Source organism: Pelodiscus sinensis, chromosome 2, assembly GCF_052426305.1.
Source record: "Pelodiscus sinensis isolate ZL-2025 chromosome 2, ASM5242630v1, whole genome shotgun sequence".
Lineage (NCBI taxonomy): Eukaryota > Metazoa > Chordata > Testudines > Trionychidae > Pelodiscus > Pelodiscus sinensis.
The window spans coordinates 185681437-185703446 of record NC_143053.1 but is presented as its reverse complement, the minus strand read 5'-3'; the positions used below and the strand labels follow the sequence as shown (position 1 = coordinate 185703446).

Here is a 22010-nt window from a genome sequence, read left to right as displayed (position 1 = left end):
CACTGCCTAATTGTTCTAATTATAAGATGTTAAATGTAAGACATTAACCATTTGTACAAATAAGTGGCATTGATACAGTGTTAACATTTTACTTATTTTTAAACAAATTTTAAAACCACACAGGTAATGGTGTACAGTTGGCCTCTCATCTTTTATATAAGATTAGATCTTTCCCTTCCCTCATTCTCCTCTCATGCCACAGGGTCTGAAAGCTACAAGTCAAGGGTTGCAATCCAGATTCCCTGCAAAGCCCTGAGATTCACAGAAGAAAAGAAAAAAGGCTTTCTCCACACAAATATTCAAAAGGTGTTCAGGTGATTATCTCCCATTGATATGAATAGAAGGTAGATGCCTTGTGAGGATCCTGGCCAAAATCTTGAATGGTGTATCCCTTCTAACAGCCATGGCTCCCCAATCAGCCATTGTTACCATTAGCTCTCGCCACCTCCAGGCCTGCATCATGTCTATCTCTCCAAGGCAGGAGGCCCTTAATGCGTGCTACATGAAGCAGTATTTATTTCTCTGAGGATTTATTCCTAGGACTCTGCTGAGTTTGGTGGGCAGTATCACATGTGCAGGGCTAGCTCTGCATTGCCCCTCCCCTCCAAATTTTTCTCCATCCTCTACTGTGACAGAGAGGGTCTTGCAGGACCAGAAGAGAGCAAGTTACAAATCTTCTCTTTCTCCCGATGGTGCTCCCTATTCCAAATGCAGAAGTCAAGGGCTACAATAAACCCATTATTATTCAAACCACTCTCCTGTGAAAGTCATAGACAGAGTTATGAATTGTATGTTTCATGTTATTAAAAAAATTCCTGGCTTCTGCATGGATAATAGCTCTGATAGCAATGGCTGTACAAACTCTCGCACCCTGACAATTACAAAGATATCTATCTCACAGAGCACAGCAGTTGAGCATCACATTGCAGTGACAGCACAAGAAATGGACTCCGTTTTAGTTCCAAGTGTACCCCAAGTGAACAATAATAACTGGTTGTTGAGATGATCCAGGCGACACTTATGAAATTATGTGCATTATTATAACACCCGTGATCCCCAGTCATGAACCAGAACCCCATTGTGCTAGACGCTGTACATAACATAGAACAAAAATGCCATCTCTGCCTAGAGAGCTCAGGCATCTACGTGGGCACTCATTCACAATGCCACGTGTGTGCAAGTACTGATCTGAAAGATGAGAAAGAATGGGTTATTTTCAGAGTGCAAATCAGTCTATAATCTACCAATTTACCATGTGACGGTGGGGACAGTAATTAACCAAACCCACAAGATAGCCTGCTCTTGAATCTCTTAGCTTTATTGGGGTTATATTAAGATGTGGCTGAAGTCTTTGTATAACCTCTTATTGGGGACCGTGCACAATGGAGACTATTCGAATGCCTGCCACTTCAAAAAGGGGGCCTATATTCTCCCATTTTCCATAAGTGTTCATCAGGAGTAAAGCACAATATCTTGGGATGGGGCAGAACCAACTGCACTCTGCCAGATTCCCAGCCCCCCATGCCCATAAGGAAAGCTAGCAATTGTGACTAAATGACAGCAGTTACTGGGATAGCATGTCTTGTAGGAGTCATACAGGAATGGCAGCAAACTAAGGGTACATCTACACTTGCACCCTAGTTTGAACTAGGGATGCAAATGTAGGCCACCGAAATAGTAAATGAAGCGGGGATTTAAATATCCCATGCTTCATTAGCATAATCTCGCCCGCGTGCTGTTTTGGAACTCAGCTGTTTCGAACTAGGAAGTGCACTCCGGGCTGCATTAGTTCGAATCAAACCCCTTGGTTCGAACTAACGTTACTCCTCATTTTTTGGAGTAAAGCGGCGGGCGAGATTATGCTACTGAAGCGCGGGATATTTAAATCCCCATTTCATTTACTATTTTGGTCGCCTACATTTGCATCCCTAGTTTGAACTAGGGTGCAAGTGTTAGACGTACCTCTTGGGACTAAGCAGCAGTTTGAAGGTAAGATTCCAACAGGTAGGAAACCTTTAGGAGCAAACCACTTGGCCTTTACCACAAGACAAGTAGACCCACCCACCCATTAGCTCAGAGGAAACTCCGCAAAAGCCCCATGCATAGCCTCTCCACAGTCTTCTCCCAGCATGTGCAGGGGAGCAGCAACCAGATTTGGTCCTTAGGCAGAAAAGCTATTACCACATGTAATAACAGACTACTTTTCAGTGCCAAGTTCTATTGTGTAGTTGCTGTGGGAACTGTAGCTGAATTTCTTGACACGTGTGTGTATATAAAGTCTCATCATGTTGCATTAAGAGCTTTTATTGCAATAGAATGTTTCCCGAGTTTCAGTACACCAGACCACACTGAAAAAAAAGTCTATTTATATTTAACCAATATTTGTACTTAACCTTTACCCTAGAAAAGAAGCCTTGAAGCGGAATTCATATTTCAGTTTGTATTGATCAAGATGACATGATAGTTCTGGCCTTTCACTCCATTCAACAGAGCACATTTTGTCACAAAATAATGCCAAACACTTTTTATACATTCTGTTTCATGGGAGCACTAGAGTCTGTCACTAGTAAGTAGAATGGGTAGGGAAAAAATGTGTACTTTTTCAAGATTGTTTAAATCTCCAGAAGCCTCTACACTATTTGTCAATTTTTATTTTTTAAAATTCGTTTATTGTATGCATCACTTGCTCAGTGAGGGAAGTAAGCTTGAAAGATATTTTTGGTGAGAAATAGTATTACATTAACCAATAAGTAAATTGCACGTAATATAAGACTTCCTCTCCCTTTTACTTAATATGCATTTTTCATCTATTTATTGGTGGAGACTAGAACTATGGTTGCTTCCATCTTCTTTTACACCACATCATTCTAAATACATTCATATTATTGCAACTAGGGCCAGATCTTATATGCAGTCAAACATACAATTGCATATATTTCAACTAGTTGCATGCAGGGTGGGTCCAATAATATTAGAAACAAGGGGTTGATGAGATACTATTTTTATTGGACCAACTTCTCTTGGTGTGTAAGCTCAAAAGTTTGTTTTTCTCACCAACAAAAGTTATTTCAATAAATGTTACATCACTCATCTTGTCTAATACATTTCAAATGGCACGTATTTAATAGCCAAGTCTGCAGAACTATGTCTTCCAGCAGTGGCCAGAATATTGTCTCAGATTAGCCAACAAGAAATTTGTTGAATATAATGTAGTTATTCGGGATTTACACTGGTATGATAGAGTAAAATGGCCATTAGAAGCAGAAAAATAAACCCCTTTCCTGTCTGTAGAGAAGTTAGAAAACCATGCCAATAATTTAAAAAGATTTTTAACAAACCATCCAATGACCACCTACAGAAGACTTTTTTTTATACATTAAACTTACTTGTAGTGAAACAGATGATGTAGCCTGGAAAACTACAGCACTAAGGATAGCAACTATAGCCCACTGGCCAAAAGTTTATTAGTCTTGGTAATATTCCATGCAAATAGATTTTCCTGCTTTGGTCACAGCAGTCTATTAATTCAGTCCTCTTGTCTGTTACATCTTTATTCTCCGCAGGTTAATCCTGCCAAATTCCTTTGCTGTAGTACATGTCACACAGCCTATAATATCCAACAAAACAGTTTTGCTAATCCTGTTTTATCAGCTTTGTTGCCCTGTCTAGTCAATACAATAGTGAAAAACCACACACAAGGTTTTTGCCAAGATTTTTTTTTCAATATGGTTTCAATTAAATGGTTTGAGAGCAGAACAGAGTATTTGGACATGTGCCAATGTCCTTCAGACACAGAATGTCAAGGCACTTAATTATACAGATCTCCAAACTCTTTCAGATGTCCCACCTACCCAGTAAACTGAATATACTTAACGCAAGTGTAAAAAATCAACTCCAATCTTTTTTAAAACACTCTCCATCCGTTAAGGATTTGAAGATGGCTGAACACCAATGTATTTACTGCCCATTACCTTACTAGCAGATTAAACAAATGAATAAAGGCTGCCTCATTAGCAGTTCTTTGTTGTCTTGTTTACTGTTTAGTAGACTCATTAATTATTAGAAGAGGCACATTCATTCTTGCAATAACCTTTGTCAAGCCTGGTAAACTGACTGCTAACCAGCAAATGAATCCTGATTTTCATGTTAACACACACACACACACACACACACACACCCCTCAGTAGTGTTCTGATACACAATTGCTTGTATTTCTTTTTAATATATTTGTATCCATAGATCATACCCAAATCTCTTATGAAAAGTAAGCAATGGACAAAAGGAATTCCCCTTCCTTCATCATACCATATTTATTACACTAATTACTTAAAGGGAATACTCTCATTTCAAGCCTGGTGTGCGTGTGCATCCAGACACATATTTACAAAAAAGCTCATTAATATTTTTTTCAATCCCCAGTTTCAGGATTCCATATAAACATAAAGTGAGAGCTGAATGATTTAACCACCTCAGATGAGAACTGCATACAAAGTTGTAGCTATGTTGGTCCCAAAGTATGAGAGAGACAAAGTGGGTGAGGTAATATCTTTTATTGGGCCAACTTCTGTTTGGTGAGAGAGACAAGCTTTCGAGCTTACACAGAGCTCTTCTTCAGCTTTCATCAATAGCAATTGGCCCAATAAAAGACATTTCACCCACCTAGTTCCTCAGATAAGAACTCTTTATCAAACCATTACATGACATTACATAACCCTCTAGCCCCATTCCCTTTTAGTATCTGATAAACTGATCCCAAATTGAGGAAACTTCCGAGTAGGGATGTGATAAAAAGCCAAATTAATATCAACATTAGTTATAAATTAATTATAAGACTTGGAAATATATTTTAACATGGGCAGCCTCGTTTCTATCATTTAAAATACTGGGAGGGAGGGGGCTGTGAGTTGCTAGTTGGATCTTTCATCTTTGGCACAATTACTCCAGCTAAACTCCAGTCCCAGCAGATAGCTGAGAATGAAACCAGCCTGTTCAAGTCTCGCCTGATACAAGACTAACATTTAGAAATTATTTTACACATACAAATTTAACATCTTTACCTTGCAGCTACTTCTACAACTCCATGCTACTAATTTTAGATGACAGATAATGTATTGATTTTTGGTGTCACAAGCTTCGTTTAAGAAAAACTCGAATTTCTGAAATGTCGTATTTTAACAGCCACCTTGAAAACAGCATATCCAAACCCTCTCTCCCCCTCTTCCTGACTGTGGTACATTGTTATCAAACACATTCCACTTGCAAGTCTCTTGTACTGGATCGTCTCTGCACACGTCTTAACACTAATTAAAAATGTGGAACAATTAAACTGTTTGCTAAATTAGCAATTCTGACCCTACAGCCTCATGGCTGTGAGAGCAGTCCACGGAGACGGCATAGCGTTACCTTGGCATGATTTTGTGCTGACAGAACAGTCCATCCGTCTTCACGTCTTTAGACAGCTGTGCTTACCTGGCAGAATGTAAACATCTTTGAACTTTGCTTACTGGATAAAAGTAAGCATTAGTTTCCTATTGCATTTCCTCCTACAAGATCAATCACACATACAGGCTAGACACAGCATTCCTGTGTTTGTAATTAATCTCGTAAAGGCAGAACATCTCCTCTTGATCGATTGCTATATTTGCATGCAGTCAGAGGGAGTAGGAGAAGAAAATAAAGTCAGTAGCAGAATAATAATCAGCTGATCCTTTAATGAAGACTGGGACATGCTATATATACACAGCAAGATGCCTTTTTTAGTGAGCTGATTCACTGTCGGAAAATTCATTTTGCAATGAATGTTGATAATTAACACTGGGGAATTCAAGATTGTTTTTAAATACAATGATAGAAAAGTTATTTTCTTCATCACGGAAAGATTAAAAGGTTTTTTGTTTTGTTCTGCTCTATTTCATCAAAACAACTCCAAAACATGGTCTCTAGTCTTGCAAAATTTCTTTAGCTGTTGCAAATTCTTGACTCTTCTTGTCAGTGTTAGAGTGAGTCAAACTTTGCTTAATTCTACCTGATTCCGCTGGACATACACAATGATCAACTTGTCAATGGGAGATTCCCCAACACCACACATATATTGGATCAATAATATTTAGTATCAAGAAATTTACATTGTAAAAATTCTCTGCCAATTATGGAAACATTTAAAAATGTTGGGCTTGGAATAAACTGATTTAAAATGACAAGCAAATATCATAACTGCTGCGTATTCCACTTCTTCTCCTCTCGCGGTGCATGAGTGTATATGCGTGTGTAAATTTATTCCACTTTTGATGGCGTTCAGAAGTTGTGATGATGCAGGCAAACAGAGGCAAATGCAGAACACTAACCTAATAATAATTTGCAGAAAAAAGCATAGTGTTCAACAACTACTAGATATAAAAATCTGAATGCTACTACTTTTTTAGTGCTAGCAGTTTTACTGCACAACATGTGGTGAGCTCTAACATTAGTACTGTGGCATCGTGTTGCTTTCAGTCCCAATACATATTTTATCCCAAACATATACCTGTGATACACACCAAACTTAGTCTACAGCAACACGATATATTTTGATTTAAGAGTATTACAAAGAAACTCTCACTGAATACAAAATTGAAACCGGTCAGATTCAACAGCAAAACAACACTTGATTCATTGCAAAGGTCTCTCTCTTTCCACAGCCTGTTTTACAGACTTGGAGCTTAATGTCTAATGCAGACAATTTGAAATATTCTAAAGCACTGACTTGTCCTTTTGTGAAACAGATTTTGTACTTTACAATATCTTACGGATGGTAATATTCAAGCAATTACTTTCAAAAATTCTATATATGTTACATACTATTCCTATTTGTATAAACATCTGCATTCAGATGAGCAAGGCCTCTAACACACTTTAGTACCTGAATAGCTGAAGGCTTTTTTGTTCATAACATCAGATTGTTTGACAATTACAGGATGCAACTATTAAATCTTTCAAAATGCTCTAAATTTCTAAGAAGATAGATTTTTTATGATTACTATTCCATTTTCTAGAAGTTTTAAAAAAATCCAATATTTTCTAACCTTGGAAGAATATGGTTTTAGCAATATAAGCTTTAAATATTCATGTTACTTTGCTCTCTCTGTTAAAGAAAGCTTCTCTTTATATTGGTGGTAGAATAACTGAATTCTACCATCTCCATTTTACCGTTGTGTCAGAGAATACTCACATATATACAAGTTGGCTTTCATCATAGAAATCTGTGGTTCCTTGTAAGATTGCCTGTTTATTGTTTAGAGAAATTACTACTAAAACAAAAATCAAGCCGGGGGTGGGAGGTGGAGTGGGGAGGGGAGAAGCCGCCACTGGTCTGAATCTTTCTGCATCTATTAATCAGCTCTCTGTGCAGCAGGCTCCTTGCGGCTGTGTACAAATCAGACCACAGTGGTGCTATCCTTAGACTGTCGATGCAGGCACATAAACTGAAGTGACAGACTGTTCTAGAATATCATTAAGGAGCCTGGCCTATGGCTCTTCACTTCCCTCCCCTCAGCATCTTGGAGATGGTCACTTTGAGCTAATAAACACCTTTAAATCTTGCCCATACAAAATCTTCTAAGTCTTTGTGCAGCCCTGGTGAAGTTGCCTCAGCACTCCTGAAGAGGCGTGTCAGCTGTGTCTGACATTCCACTCTGCCTGTTTGGGGGAGATGGAGGAGACTGTAGAATAAAAGGAGTCTGGAGCCAGTGTGCCTAGCTTTATGTTATCTGTAAATAGTTGTTTAAACTGATTCCTCCTTGCCCTACACCATCAGTGTTGACAAATAAAGAACTGTCAAATATTAACACAATTTCTGGCCACGTGCAATGTGATTTTCACCACTACAACATGCACAGGCACCTACTCCTGGACATAGTTCTCAATTTCCATACCTCTGCATTACTCCCAGGGCATGGAATTCCTCATTCTGCTTTGTGATCTTATTCATAGTTATATACTCATCCGTAGGCTATTCTCCTCTGTTAGGCTTTTGAGATCCCTTTTCCTAATCTGCAGTTTTCTGAACCTATTTCTCAGTCTGTAATTAATAACTGTTTCATCACTGGCCTGTGAGAGATCTGATCTGTTCTCTCCACTGCCATAATAAACTGAAATCCATATTTAGTGTCAGTTTCTCCCTCCCTTAGCTGTGTGCCACACATGAATTCCACTGTCACTCATCATAGTTTTGCTAACCATGCCACACAACCATTTTTCTATAATATATAATACATACTGTTTTACATACTAAAGCTGGCATCATTTTATTAGTCTTAAATTAAAAGATTTTCTTTACTGTTGGCATCATATTAAATGTACTGAAGGTGAAAACAAAAGTGGGCAAGAAAACAGGAGATCTCGCATGAGTGAAATAAGCTAGATGTGTCTTATCTTCCAATTCTGTGGTGTTAACTAAGTTCAATTAATTGACAAAACACAGAACAAAGCATTATATCCCCCGAGTTTTTGGGGGTGGGGTGGGGGGAATAGGAACAGCCATGTGTAAGGAATAAGAGACAAAAATCACACTAATACCCAAAAACGAAAGAATTCATAATTTACAACAGGAAACATTATGTTGAGTACATTATATGGTATCTCAAAGATAATGCAAACTGGAAAAAGGAGCTGAAATTACAGAAGGCTGCATTAGAAGAAAACAGTTTACAAATCAGCCAAAAGACTAAATACATGTGATGGTTCAATAAAAGGGACAATGAGAAGCCAGTGTACATAAGAGCGAAAAATCTGTGAAACAAGTACAATATTTTGCTTCATTGTTGAGCTAAAATGGGAATGTGGACATGGATTTTAGATACTGCATGATTTTAGATTGGTGAAAATGGAGGGAATAAAAAGAAATTCTCTATGATAAGTATCATGTCAAGTTGGGGCAGGGGAGGGAAGGTGATAGAATTTCCAGGCCCCTGGCCCTGGTGGGGAGGTGACTCTGTGCTCCTGGAAGGGATGGGGCCTCAGGAGGCAGGGGTGGGGTTGGGGCTAGCTGCCTTCTGCTAGCCCTACAGCATCACCCATAGCATGCTAAATGGGGCTCCAGTGGCAATTTAAATGGCCCAGGGCTCCGGCCACTGCCACTGCCGTGAGCCCCAGGCCTTTTAAATCACCATGCCCCATGGCAATTGCTTCTTCCCTTTCCCCCATGGGTGGCCTTTGCCAAGAAAATTAAAGAACCAAAAGTACATAAGACCATTATTAGGCGAGTCATGATGTATGGGTCAGAATGCTACTTTCTTAGTGAGAATGCTCATGCGGATGGTGGGTAAGATAAAGCTACATGATTAAATGGTATGAAACATAATGCAGGTGTAGCCCCATCTCAGAAAAGCTGGGGGAGTATCTACTGAGATAGTTCTGTCATATGACACGAGATGGGATATGTTGGTCAAAGAATACAAGATCTAGTAGTCATAGGGCAAATGACCATAAGGAAAATCAGGAAAAAGATGGTTTGAGGTGACGAAGAAGGACGTAAGGAAGATAAGTCTCAGCTTACATGATGTGCTCAACAGGAATAGTTGAAGAGCAAGAGCTACTGACTTGACCAATGGGACAAGACAAAGAAGAACAAAGTAGCAGAGTGGGCGAGTAACACATTAGCCTTCTACTTCCTGAGGCCAGAGTCTAAATCCTTTGCAGTACTATTTTTCTATGCAATTTTAATAATGGATAAGACCTCTCCTATGGGTCACTACTGAATATCAATCCATATCGGCACAAAACAGAGAGGTCCTGGAAGACGAGCGAAGGGCTGACACAGTGCCCATCTCTAAAAAATGGGAAAAGGAGAAGCCTGGGAACTATAGACCAGTCAGCCTGACCTCAGTACCCGGGAAGCTGCTCTTCAGTTTGCAAATACCTGGAGGATGAAGGGGTATTCACTAGCAGCCAGCATGGATTTACCAAGAACAAATCATGCCAAACCAGCTTGATTTCCTTCTTTGACAGGGTAACTGTTGTGGTGGACAGGGAGAATGCGGGGGACATAATATACTTGGCTTCAGCAAGACTTTTGACAGTTCCCCATTAGGGATGTAAGCGACTACTGACTTGACTAGTTGCTTTCCCTGCACCTTGTTACCTCTATCAGAGAGATGCAAGAGGGGGGGATGAGAAGCTGGTGCTGGGGGGCTCTTGCCACATTTCAAAGGTGGAGGCACGGCACCTTTATCGACTAATTCCATCAAATTGATGCAAATTTCATCAACTATTCAATTAGTTGATTAACCTAAATGTAACATCCCTATCCCACATGCCATTCTGATAAGTAAGCCTAAGAAATGAGGGCTTGGTGGAATGACCATTACGTGGATACATATCTGGTAAACAACTGCAAACAAAGAGCATCTATTAATTTCAGGTTGGAGAGAAATCTCAAGTGGAGTTCAACAGGAATCTGTTCCGGGTCTGGTTTGGTATAGCATCTTGCTTTCTTGGGGTGCAAATTGTGTGGCTTATTTCAAGTCAATTCTGAAATATCTTATTTCAAAATTTCGCATTGTCTACACAGCACTTATTTTGAAATAAATCACTATTCCAAAACATCCCTTATTCTTTGTGGAATGAGGTTTACAGGGACATCAGAATAGTAAGCCTGTTACATTTTGAAATAACGGGTGTGCTCAAAAGACGCGGAATAGCTATTTCAGGATACCCCTGGTATCCCAAAATAGCACTGTAGTGTAGATGTAGCCTTAATGATGTGGATGTAGAAATAGAAAACATACTGCTCAAATCTGCAAAAGACACAAAGCCAGGGGATGGTTGCCAACACACAGGTGGTCAGAGCTAAAATTCAAAGACATCTTCAGAACTGGGCTAAAAACAAAGAAATTAAATTAAAAGACAAATATAAGGTGCTACACTTACGGAAGAAAAAAATAAATATAAAATGGAGGATAATTGGGTTGGCAGCACCACTGAGGAAAAGGATCTGGGAGTTGCTGGATCATGGGAAGTGATAGTACTGCTCTATTCAGGGCTGGCTAGGCCTCGGTTGAAGTTCTGTGTCCAGTTTTGGTTACCAATGTATATCAAGGAGGTAGAGGAACTGGAAAAAAATCCAGAGATGAGCAACAAAGATGATCCAAGGGATGGAATGCAAGTATACAAGAAAAGACAGAAAGAACTGGATATGTTTAGTTTGGAAATGAGGCGACTGAGAGGGGATGGGAGAGGAAACTAAAATACTTGAAAGGCTGCCATAAAAAAGTTGTTCTCGAATCACAGAGAGCAGGACAAGAGGCAATGGGTTCAAACTACAGCACAGAAGATTTAGATTCAACCACCAGAAAAAAATTTCCAAACTGTAAGAACAGGAGGGCAATGGAACAGACTTGAGAGGTTATGGAAGCTCCTTCGCTGGAGGTTTCAAAAGGAGGCTGGATCGCTAGCTATCTTGAACAGTTCAGACACAACAAATCCTGCATCTTGACAGGTGGGTTAGACTAGATGACCCTCGTTGTTCCTTCTAGTCTTAGAGTTCCGCATAATTGAGAATGTCTGCCCACTTAAGAAGCCTGATGAGGCAAGGTGCCTTAGTTGCTTTTGAGAGGCTTTATTAGAAATTGAAAACACTCAGCACCATGCAAGTTCAGGTACTGGCATTGCTAGGGCTGTCAAAGCAAGGATGTTGCAGCATGATTCTCCAGTGTGTATCAGTGTTCTGTGGCAAAGAATGCCCAGTGCCCATCTTCCCTATTTCTGACCCAGCCAGAGAAAACAGTCACTACAGCAAACAAAAACATGTATTCAGAAGTTACAAAAACTGCAATACTTAGGTGCGACTCAATACTATATACACAGCACTTTTCAGCATTTGACATATGGAGAAAGTAGTGGCTGGAGTGAGCAAGAGCCTTACCTGGACAAAAATGTAGGGAGACATGTTCTCAATAATTCTCCCCGGTGGCCACATCTATGATTCAAAATGTCACACAAAAATTGAGGCATGGTGGGAGAGAAAAGAAAAAACTTTTACCACCCATCATTAATTAACTAACAGAACTTGATCTTTTCTAATCAATAAGAAGAGCATGTGATTTGTTAAGTCACTTTCAATAGTAAAAATAAAACTTTTCTTCACAGACGCTGCAGAGCAGTGAGACGCTGGTTTTTCCAAGCAGGCAAGATGACATCAACAATTAGCAAAATTATTCAGTTCTGTTGAATTCACATATTACTCATGACCAGCATAAAAATTTTAAATTATGTCCCTAACAGACTGCAATCTTTTGTTAAATAATGTTCTAGTAATAATAAGCATGTGAGATATTTCCATGCACATTGCAAAGCCGTCAAAACAACAACAAGATTATCACACGCAAGACCTTTCTCTTTTCCTTCACAGGGCAAGCAAGCTTGTCATCAGGCCAGAGAGAAAACTGAATCCAAGCCATCACACTTCAGAGTTATTTACTGTTGAAACTAGAAACTTGGCACAAGATCACAAGGGGTCAGTTGTATCACAACCACTAAGCTGAGCTTTGAATCCCACTAGCTTCTTGTATTGAAAAAGAAAAGTGTCTGGCTAACCGTAGTTGTTCAAAATGCAAAATAATCTAGTGTCTGGAAGACAAGACTTGGAAGGAGTCATGTTTTATGCTTTTGGTGTAATTACCAATAAAGGGTTATATTATCCTCTGTTGCCAGTTTCTGCCTTGTTTTTTTTTTTCTTTTTGACAATTAGTGGGCATAAATATCATCAACAGAAATGAAGCATTGCCGAATACAATGATGAAACTTTTTATTAAAGCCATATACTACTGCATATGGCATATACCAGATGAATATTTATTATAGCACTAAGCTGTTGGTTGCAAACAAGCAAGCAAAAGTCTTCTAAAGATGGAAAACTGCCTAGCATTTAATTTTTATCAGTCTCTAATGACTCGTCTGACAAAACATACCAAAAGTGCACAAATGGAATGCCCAGGAATGAAGTGAGGTTCATAAGCAGCAATATTTCTGCAGAAATGACGAGTCCCCGTCATCAGCGCTTCCTGCAATGTTAACATTTAATTTTCTTTGGTGCAAGCAGCTTTTGTTAACATTGGCTGCAAAAATTATAATAGGCATATTTCCTGGGTGACAGTGGTTAAAAAAAGATCCCTGTCTTTAATATAGCGTTATCAGAGGGATCTCCCTTGGGGAAGTATGTTGCGGCCATCTACAGACACCGAGAAAAGATATGTGCTTCTTTGAAGAGAGATTGTCACACGGTATTTTTGAGGAAGAATGGATGCTTAGCTAATAGATGCGCATAATTACTAGGCTACAGTGTTGCTTGATGGGGAATTTTGACAGCTCGTTTTGAGTGGCACCAGAAAGACATGCAATACTGTGTGCTGTGTTCATTATTCACAGTAATTTCCTTGGAATCCTCGGAGTTTAACTTTTTTTTTTTTTTAAAGCTCAAATAGGTTATGATCTCACCCTAATACTTTGGTTTCACTCTCAGACACATGTAAGCATAACAGATATATTAAAAGCCTCTTCATATTCAAACTTCCCTCGTTAGGGATGAGCTGTGATCCACACAGAGACCGACTGGAATAGGGAACTATGTGGAAAGTGAACACAATCTGCTTTATAAAAGAGCAACAATTAAGTCACACAACAATAGAAAAAGAGAGTTGGCCAGAGGAAAGGCTAATTCGTACTCTGGATGGCAAAGCTAAAGGGAGGTGTCCAGATTAGGCTTCGTAAGGCAGGTCAGTGGCACATGCTATGTTTTGCTGTTCCTTTCAACAAGAGAAACAAACAGTGCTCTCAGCAGAGTATTGTGGCTGTGGTAGCAAGTATGCTAACTAGCTGTGGTAGACAAGACATTATGCCTGCTAGGTAGATACCAGAGACCTGATTCACCACTCCATTGCCCCCATTTTATACTGGTGTATCTCCAAAAGTTTCCAGGGAGATTATACTGTGATAAAACTGCAGTGGTGAATCAGACCCCATATTTCAGAGCTGAATATTCAAGTAATATAAAGCACTGCTGCCTCAAATGGAAACTTAAGCAACAGACATTCATTACTGCCATAATCCTCACTGAACTCACATCTTAATTGACCCATGACAAGTTTTAAAGGCCATAATAACAGCAGAAAGATACAAGCCTACACGTGTGTTACATTAACAGTTACTATCTGAGAGAAGTCTAATCACTAGAAGTTCAGTTTTTTCATTATGCAGCTATGGTCATTCTGAAAACTGCTTTAGAGCTTATTATGAAGAAACTACTGAACACATACTGTTTATCAGAAGCGCCATCAATATACTGCTGCAGTTAATTACAGGTTTTATCATATCCTAGAGCAGTTATTAAGTTACCTTCTGCATAGAATAGCTATGAAAAGTTATTGTAAATTAGATAACTAAGTAGAAGTCTCACTGCAAATAATATGACTAGAAAAAATACAAGAATGGTGACTATATTGTCTTTTGGGTGGATGTCAAACAGGTGGTAATTAATTGCTACAGATTTAACTGCAATTTACTTTAATTATGCACATTATATTTTTTGGCCACCAGTATATTTTTATTGATTTGCATAAAAACCAGAGTCAGTACAAAAAAGGCAAATTACTTCCAGCTTGTACATTTCCAAATAATGCACGGTTTAGGGGACCTCCAGTAGAATTATGAATTTTGGAACCAGATATTGAGCCACATTTTTAAATTTATCCTAAGAGGTCTGGAATGGTGGGTATTGGCTTGAATATATGCACGAGAGCATCACCTGCATATTACATCAATTTAAATTCCATGATACATAGCTGTGTCTCCAAGAAGTCTGGATGAGCCCCTACAGCTATTTTCAGGGGCTAAAGAGGTAGATCAAACAGTAAAAGAGACAAAGTGACAAAAAATGAGGTTTACAGGTTCTTTCGAAAAAGTGCCCTGTTTTCGAAAGAACCGTGTCTAGACTGCAGTTTCAATTTCGAAATAGCGCTTTTTCGAAAGAGCGTCATTACGTGATTAGGCAAATGAAACGCGAGATATTTAAATCCCGGCTTCATTTGCAATTTCAAAGTTTCTAATGTATATCCCTCTGTCAAAAGAGGGATGTAGTCTAGACACACCCGAAATGAGGGAGACTGAAGTTGGAGTAAGAAGCCTGTTATTTTTAAATTATTTCAAAATAATGGGCTTGCTGTGTAGATGCACACTCTGTTATTCCAAAATAACTTGAGTTATTTCGAAATAAGCATGCAGTGTAGACAAAAACTTACTGAATAACCAGCTGATGATGTTATCACCACCTTGAGCCTTTCCTGCCCTTTCCTGTTGAATAAGCTTTATTTGCTGGCCATGTGAAGTTTAGTTTGTACACTCTTTGGGTATCTCTTGACTAGGAAAAGGAGTCAAATTGAGGTCAGGCTTAGCCAAGACCCATTAGCTAAACTGGATTGCTTTTGTGAGTCAAGACAAACACAATGGAGCAGGGACTTGTTTACTTGTTTGGTGAGCCACTTGGTGCTCAAAGAGCATTTAGTAATGTTACTCATTGATGTAAGAGTTTCGCCACTACATGGAGAGGGCTTGGACAGGACAAAAACCACACTCTTAGACCCATCTTGTGTTACTCAAGTGTATTAGGATCTAAGCAGTTTCATTAGTCTCAGATAGGGATCGATCCATGTACACCATATGAGATAAATGGTGAAATAAATGGTGAATAAACAATGCATAGGTTAGGCTTGTAGGAAGATGGTGTCTTTCCTTTAAAAAAAAAAGTCAAGAAAATGGACAGAGCTCAACAATTAAAATCTCATTTCATCTTTGGAGAGGATCTCTCTCAAACTGGAATTTTTGGCATGAAGCAAGCCTATTACCACATCATCATACTCAACTGAAAACATAATCCAAATAACTGAAAAATAATCTCATGTTTACACAGAAAATATAGGCCCTAAATACTCACTAATTAGTCATTAAACAAATGAAAGACAGAAACACACACTTCTAGTCTGGACTGATCTTAAAACTTGTCAGCAGGAAATCTGTGTTCCATTAAAAGATGAACCACACCATGCATTAATGGAATAATGGTAGTGACTATGGCTATGTCTAGACTGCAAAGAAAAGTCGGAAAAAGATATGCAAATTGCAAACCGCAATTTGCATATCTTTTTTGCTTTTTTTCTTCCAGAAGAGGCTTTTCCGAAATTTGGCCCGTCTACACGGGGCCAAATTTTGGAAAAACCTCCTCTTTCGGAACATCCCTTCTTCCTCATACAATGAGCAATACAGAGCTGCCAAAAGAACGCGTCCACTTTTTCGGAAACTGTTCCGAAAAAGCAGACACATTCATTGGACACAGCATAGCTTTTCCAGGATACCTCAGGTATGCCGGAAAAGCTCTGCAGTGTAGACAAAGCCTATATTTCTCATGGTTTCAGACATGCATGCTAATTAAAATTATATTCCAATAGGGGCCCCCTTATTCTTCCTATCTTCCAAGGGTGCCAGTTCTATCCCTTGGGAATCTGGTGGTCGCTGAATCCAAGGGGGGACAGGACTCCAACCCTTAGCCACCACCAGCTTCCTGCTTTGTCACCTCCAGCTTTCCTAGCCCTACCTTCCAAGGGTGCCAGCTCCATCCCTTGGGAAGCCACCACTATTGTTAGAGCTGGCACAACAATTATTTCAGCATGAGACTAAGGTTTATATCATGCTTCGTCTTTCACTTCAGACAATACAGTGAAAAACTGCAGATCATTATATCTTTATTCTACTTAAAGCAAACCATACCAGCCACGTGAAATCAATTAATGGACACATTTTGTCCTGCTTTGCTAACACTTTTTGTGTGTAAAGAAGTGGCAAGACCGGAGAAAGACTAAGTAGTAGCTGACATAACTTTCCATACTGCATCCTCCGGGACTGATCATTTAAATCATAATTCAAGTTTCCCTAAGCACACAAAAGTTGTTTTGATGTCCTCATTTTGAGAGCCAAAAAACAAGCATTTGAAATTATATGCTTCACATGGATTCAACGTCCAATGCAGCATGCGTTTTCTCATGTGTAGTGCATGAAGAACAGATCAGAATGATGCAACTCAAAAAAATAAACTTTATGGGATGGACCTGCAAGTTCTTACCTTATTGTGCTACTGCCAAAACTGAAAAATTCCAAACTCAGGTTCTGCGTACACTTATGCAAGTGATCAAGCCCTTTGAAGTCAAAAGAGCTTACTGTTTCTCATGTGCATCAGTGATTGCAGAATCAAGTCTCTCAAATACAGTCAAAATAATGAAAGCTATTTAAAAAGCTTTCAAACAAGACATGGGCTGTCTCCCGAAACATTTTTTAAGGGTAACCCAAAAATCAGTCTCACCAGCACACTGAAGATGTATCAATGGATGGATGCTATTTCACATAAAGAACTACCATATAAAACAAAATATTTTCTCACAAGCATTATAATAAAGTAGAGAAAAAACTAGTCTTGAATTAGACAAATCCTTATGCTATTACTTCTGACAATATAATTAGGTTTAAGTTATAATGTAGCCTTTAGCTTTTTAACCAGATTCAGATCTGAAAAGAAGCCAGCAATTAAGCCATTCTCCCCTTTACGTTATAATTATTTTTAGAGTTATGAATAAATATTCTTGTGTAAGAAAACTGACACTATACAACCTTTTGCCCTGGATATGTGATTAGTCAGATATGAAAAACAAGTATCGTTTGTCCACATAAAACATGTATAGATGATTGTATTAAAAAAAATTTAAATCACAGATTTGACTGTTGCAAGTGAGAATACTTTGCTTGGCACTGCGCCTAAAGGTTCTAAATTTATGTATTCTATTTTATGTCCTTTTTGGATTGGATTAGTTACTAGGCAACTAAAGAACTAATTTCTATTGGCTAATAGCTATGCGGTGTTTCATGGAATCCGCTGGTATATAGGGCCAAAGCATCCAAGGAAAGAAAAAGACAAGATGAATGCAGTCTTGAGGAGGCCAGTTGTTTATGAACAGATTTCTATAACCAGCTGTCCCCACTTAAATTCTAACTCCACATAGGTATTATTCAATTCACAATGTTTCACTTTATTGCTACTCCTGGGAGCATTCTGCACCAAAAAAAAATCTGCATATGATAATTTGAAATTCGGAACATTTTATTTGTCAAAATAACACTATACTGTATACTCATGTCAGTTTCTACTTTTTTGGTAATTTAGTTCAATATACCTGTCAGCAAATATGTAACACTATACACACACAAAATTTCCCTCAAGAGTACAGAGTTAAAGAAACCTCGATGACAACCCAGATCCTGTTTCTCTGACCCCTTCTTCCCTCTCGCATTCACAGTGAGCCACCACAACCCCTGCCCCCACAGCCCAGCCAAAGCCCACCCCCTCGCTGCTAATACACCCTACCAGAGGCCAGTCACACACATCCCGGACAATATACCTGCACCCCCAGCCACAGGGCCCCCCTCTTGCCCAGACACCCACATCCCTTCATATCCAGACCTTCGGGATGCAGAAGGAGAACCAACCTGATACTTGGTCCTGGGCTCAGAATTTCCTGCATGTCGCCTTCTCCTTCTTTCAGGGTAGGCTGGCAACTGCAGCTACCAGGACTCCTCAAGCACCCTCTCCCTTCCTCCCTCCAGGAGTGTCCTCTGTGTGTGAGATGGGCTCAGCCAGGTCCAGTGGCTCCTACTGGCAGCCAGAAGAAGTGCAACTCATTTCTGTGGGGGGAAAGGAAATTCTGCGTGCACGTTGATTCTGCATGGTGCAGTGGCAGAATTCCCCCAGGAGTCTATCAGTTATTTTTATTGACAAAGGGGATGCTAACTCTCCAAAACAGCATTAGAACAGGCCGGGCTGCCTCCTGAGCATCCCTTCATGGCCAGAAGTAATTCTGTAGCACCCTGCCTCAGTTTCTCCTTCACTGCAAGGTCTCCACATTATTTCAAACAAAATTACCTCTTTTGGGCTCCATCTAAAATGTTTCATTTGGTGCACACAGTCTCCCCTCACCCTCTGGGTCTGAAACCCTTCCCTCTTGACTAAGAGAACCACACAGTCCACCTTCTGGGCATAAGGCATTTTTTCCATAGTCTTTTTGCTTCATTAATTTCACTGAAGCTGGCCACTTATCCATCTGCAGCTCAGCCTTCTTCAGCCTGCGGGTTTTTAGTTCCAATCGGGATCTGTAGCAGGCGCTTACCACAGAGCCTCTCTGTCATAACTAACTACTTACGCCAACTTCCTGATGCTCTATTGCAAATCACCTGATCTCTCTTTGGTAGGGCTCATTCAGTTATCAGGATTAGCTACCCCCAAGCCCTCCAGCCTGTAAGGGGCAAACCACCCTGTTATAAACACCCTCTGCTAAAAAGGCAATTTTGATCAATTTAATTTCCCAAAGATGCCATTCCGATTTAAGCTGCATCAATTCATGTGTGCCTGCTGTCAGGGGCGCCGATATTCTCCATGGACCCGGGGGCAAGGAGACCAGCTTTGCGCTCCTGGAAGAGGTAGGGTCTTGGATGGAAGGGGCAGGACTGGGGACAGCCAGTCCTCAATGCTGCCAAGAGTTGGCCCTCCCCAACCCTCAAAGACATGCGGCGCACACAGCATGGTGCTCTGGTGGTGTTTTAAAGGGCCTGTGACAGCAGCAGTGGCAGTTGCCGGGGACTCTAGGACACTATGAACTGGCAGGCCCTGTGGCTATTGCTCCTTTTGTTCCCCGTCAGCAGGCTTGTATGCCATACAGGACATGTTTGCAAAAATGGGGAAAAGTTAAAAAGAAAGATGGGAAACGGGAAGGAGACAAAATGGCTGCCGCTCCTAATTTATTTGCACTGAAAAGGAATCTTTTACAAAAGGCAGACTCCTTAGGCCTTCTTGTTCACAGCCATGTCTTTGTACAAATGAATATAGTTATATTTTTTAATTGCACATAGCTTGATGTAGTTTGTCTTCATAGGTTCTTGCAGTTGCCAGGGAGGAAGTACACTGTACGTCTATAAGACCAGAAAGTATTATTTTTACTGCACCTCAGATTCTTTTTAAAACCAACAACAACAACAAAACAACCCCAACTTTTTGCACTAAGTGATGTAAGTTTACATGGCTATTTGCCAAATCCCTCCTTATTAAAAGTATATTTACAATAGCAAATATTTAAGTACAAGAAAGACTATTCTGTGGTTAAGTATCAGAGAGGTAGCCATTGTAGTCTGAATCTGCAAAAGCGACGAGGAGTCCTGTGGCACCTTATGGACTAACAGATTTATTGGAGTATAAGCTTTCATGGGCAAAGACCCACTTGTGACGTGCATCTGACGAAGTGGGTCTTTGCCCACGAAAGCTTATGCTCCAATAAATCTGTTAGACCATAAGGTGCCACAGGACTCCTCGTCGCTTACCCTGTGGTTGAAACCTTGGAATGTATAATCCTTGGAATCACATATTCCATCAGAATTAGTTGAATCTTTCTCTGAAGGTAGATACAACAAGGATGAATTTGGCTTAGTGTAAGAGGATGGACTTCCACTAATTTCAATTGAGTTGTATTCTCTTTCGGCTAGGATGGACCTGGAGCACTGACTTTTGATGTGTGTTATTCTGAGGCAGTCTTTTCCTCTCCTCTCTCCCACTGTGTGTTTGCTGCTTTCCAGCACCAAAGGTTTTTAGTGGTGCTATGCAAAATATGGCCTTGATTTAAGAAAGCAGTGCTGAAGTATCTACTACAGTTCAGCCATAATCAGGTGATCACTTTGACAGGTGCTTCAAGTATGCTCCTGAATCTGGGTCAATAAGTCTAAAGAGCTCTAGGACCCTTTACGATAAAAGTCATTCAAGTAACCCTAAAATAATACAATAAACTGACATGCTACACTGTAATGTACAATCCTGCTGAAAGGCACGTGCCAATAAATCAGATGAAATGTTGTTTTTCACAATAATTACAAGGGAAAATGTTATCACAAATAAGACCCACCCTGCTTGATCCTGGAGGGACGCAGATGAGCGTTCAGAGAGAACAGTGTTCAGACCCTGGCCTTGCTGAATCGAGTGTTTTGTACCCAGAAAGATGGAACACAAGCAGAGGCGTGTGGGTATTGTCTGTTGATGGCCTGGCAAGAATTCTGGTAGTGGGGAAGAGAGAGCACCTTTCCTCAGCAACGCAAACTACTATTCTGTGTCAAAGGCTGCCCATGTTCTCAATTTCCTATAAGTGTAGCTCTTATGGACACACAAGCAGCCACTGCTCCTGGTCAGTTTGCACTGATCATTCAGAGCGTACATCTCTGTGCAATTCCAATTTAGTAACTAACAGCTTTCTCACAAAACACGCCAGATATCTGAAATAGAAACCCCTCCCCACACCATCTTTCTTCCTGGAACTTGGGGTCCTTGCTATTTTAAGAAAGCTACTAATAAAAGTTGACATTGACCCATCCCATGAGACGTACTAACTAGTCCTAGTTAGCAACAAAAATGGAAATGTAAAGCTAGTTCAGATACTACAGCCATCTTCTAACTAATGTAGGCCAATCAAAACATTGCAATAACTTGTACTTTTTATTTTCTTGAATACAATTTTAAAGAATTTTCACTCATGTTTAAGATCACCTGTGCAGCTACAAAATATCACTCTGCAGCATGAAAAATTAACATACCACCAGCCCATGGTAATCAGCCCCCTCCTCCTACAAGCCAGCCATAGCAAACAGATGCCTTTTATAGCATGCCCTCAATGTCACCAACCCTGTTGGCTATTCTGAAACCGAGGAGGAGAGAAAGTGTCCTAGAGTCAAGGGCCCCCATATACCTATTGACCACTTTCTTACAGAGAGAAGTCAAGTTGGAGCACCTCTGCTGATCTCATTTGTACTGGTGTAGTATGGGAAGATGGGCAAGCGTTAGGGAAAACCAAACACCTTAATCTCCAGCAGGCATCCAGTGCAGATCCTGGAGCACTAATGTCATATGC

At 39.9% G+C, this 22010-nt stretch overlaps 1 long non-coding RNA gene across 1 annotated transcript in view; it reads right to left on the bottom strand.

Moving 5' to 3' along the window:
- Positions 1-22010, bottom strand: part of LOC102453666 (uncharacterized) — a 107189-nt gene that overhangs the window by 4013 nt on the left and 81166 nt on the right. The window lies entirely within an intron of this gene.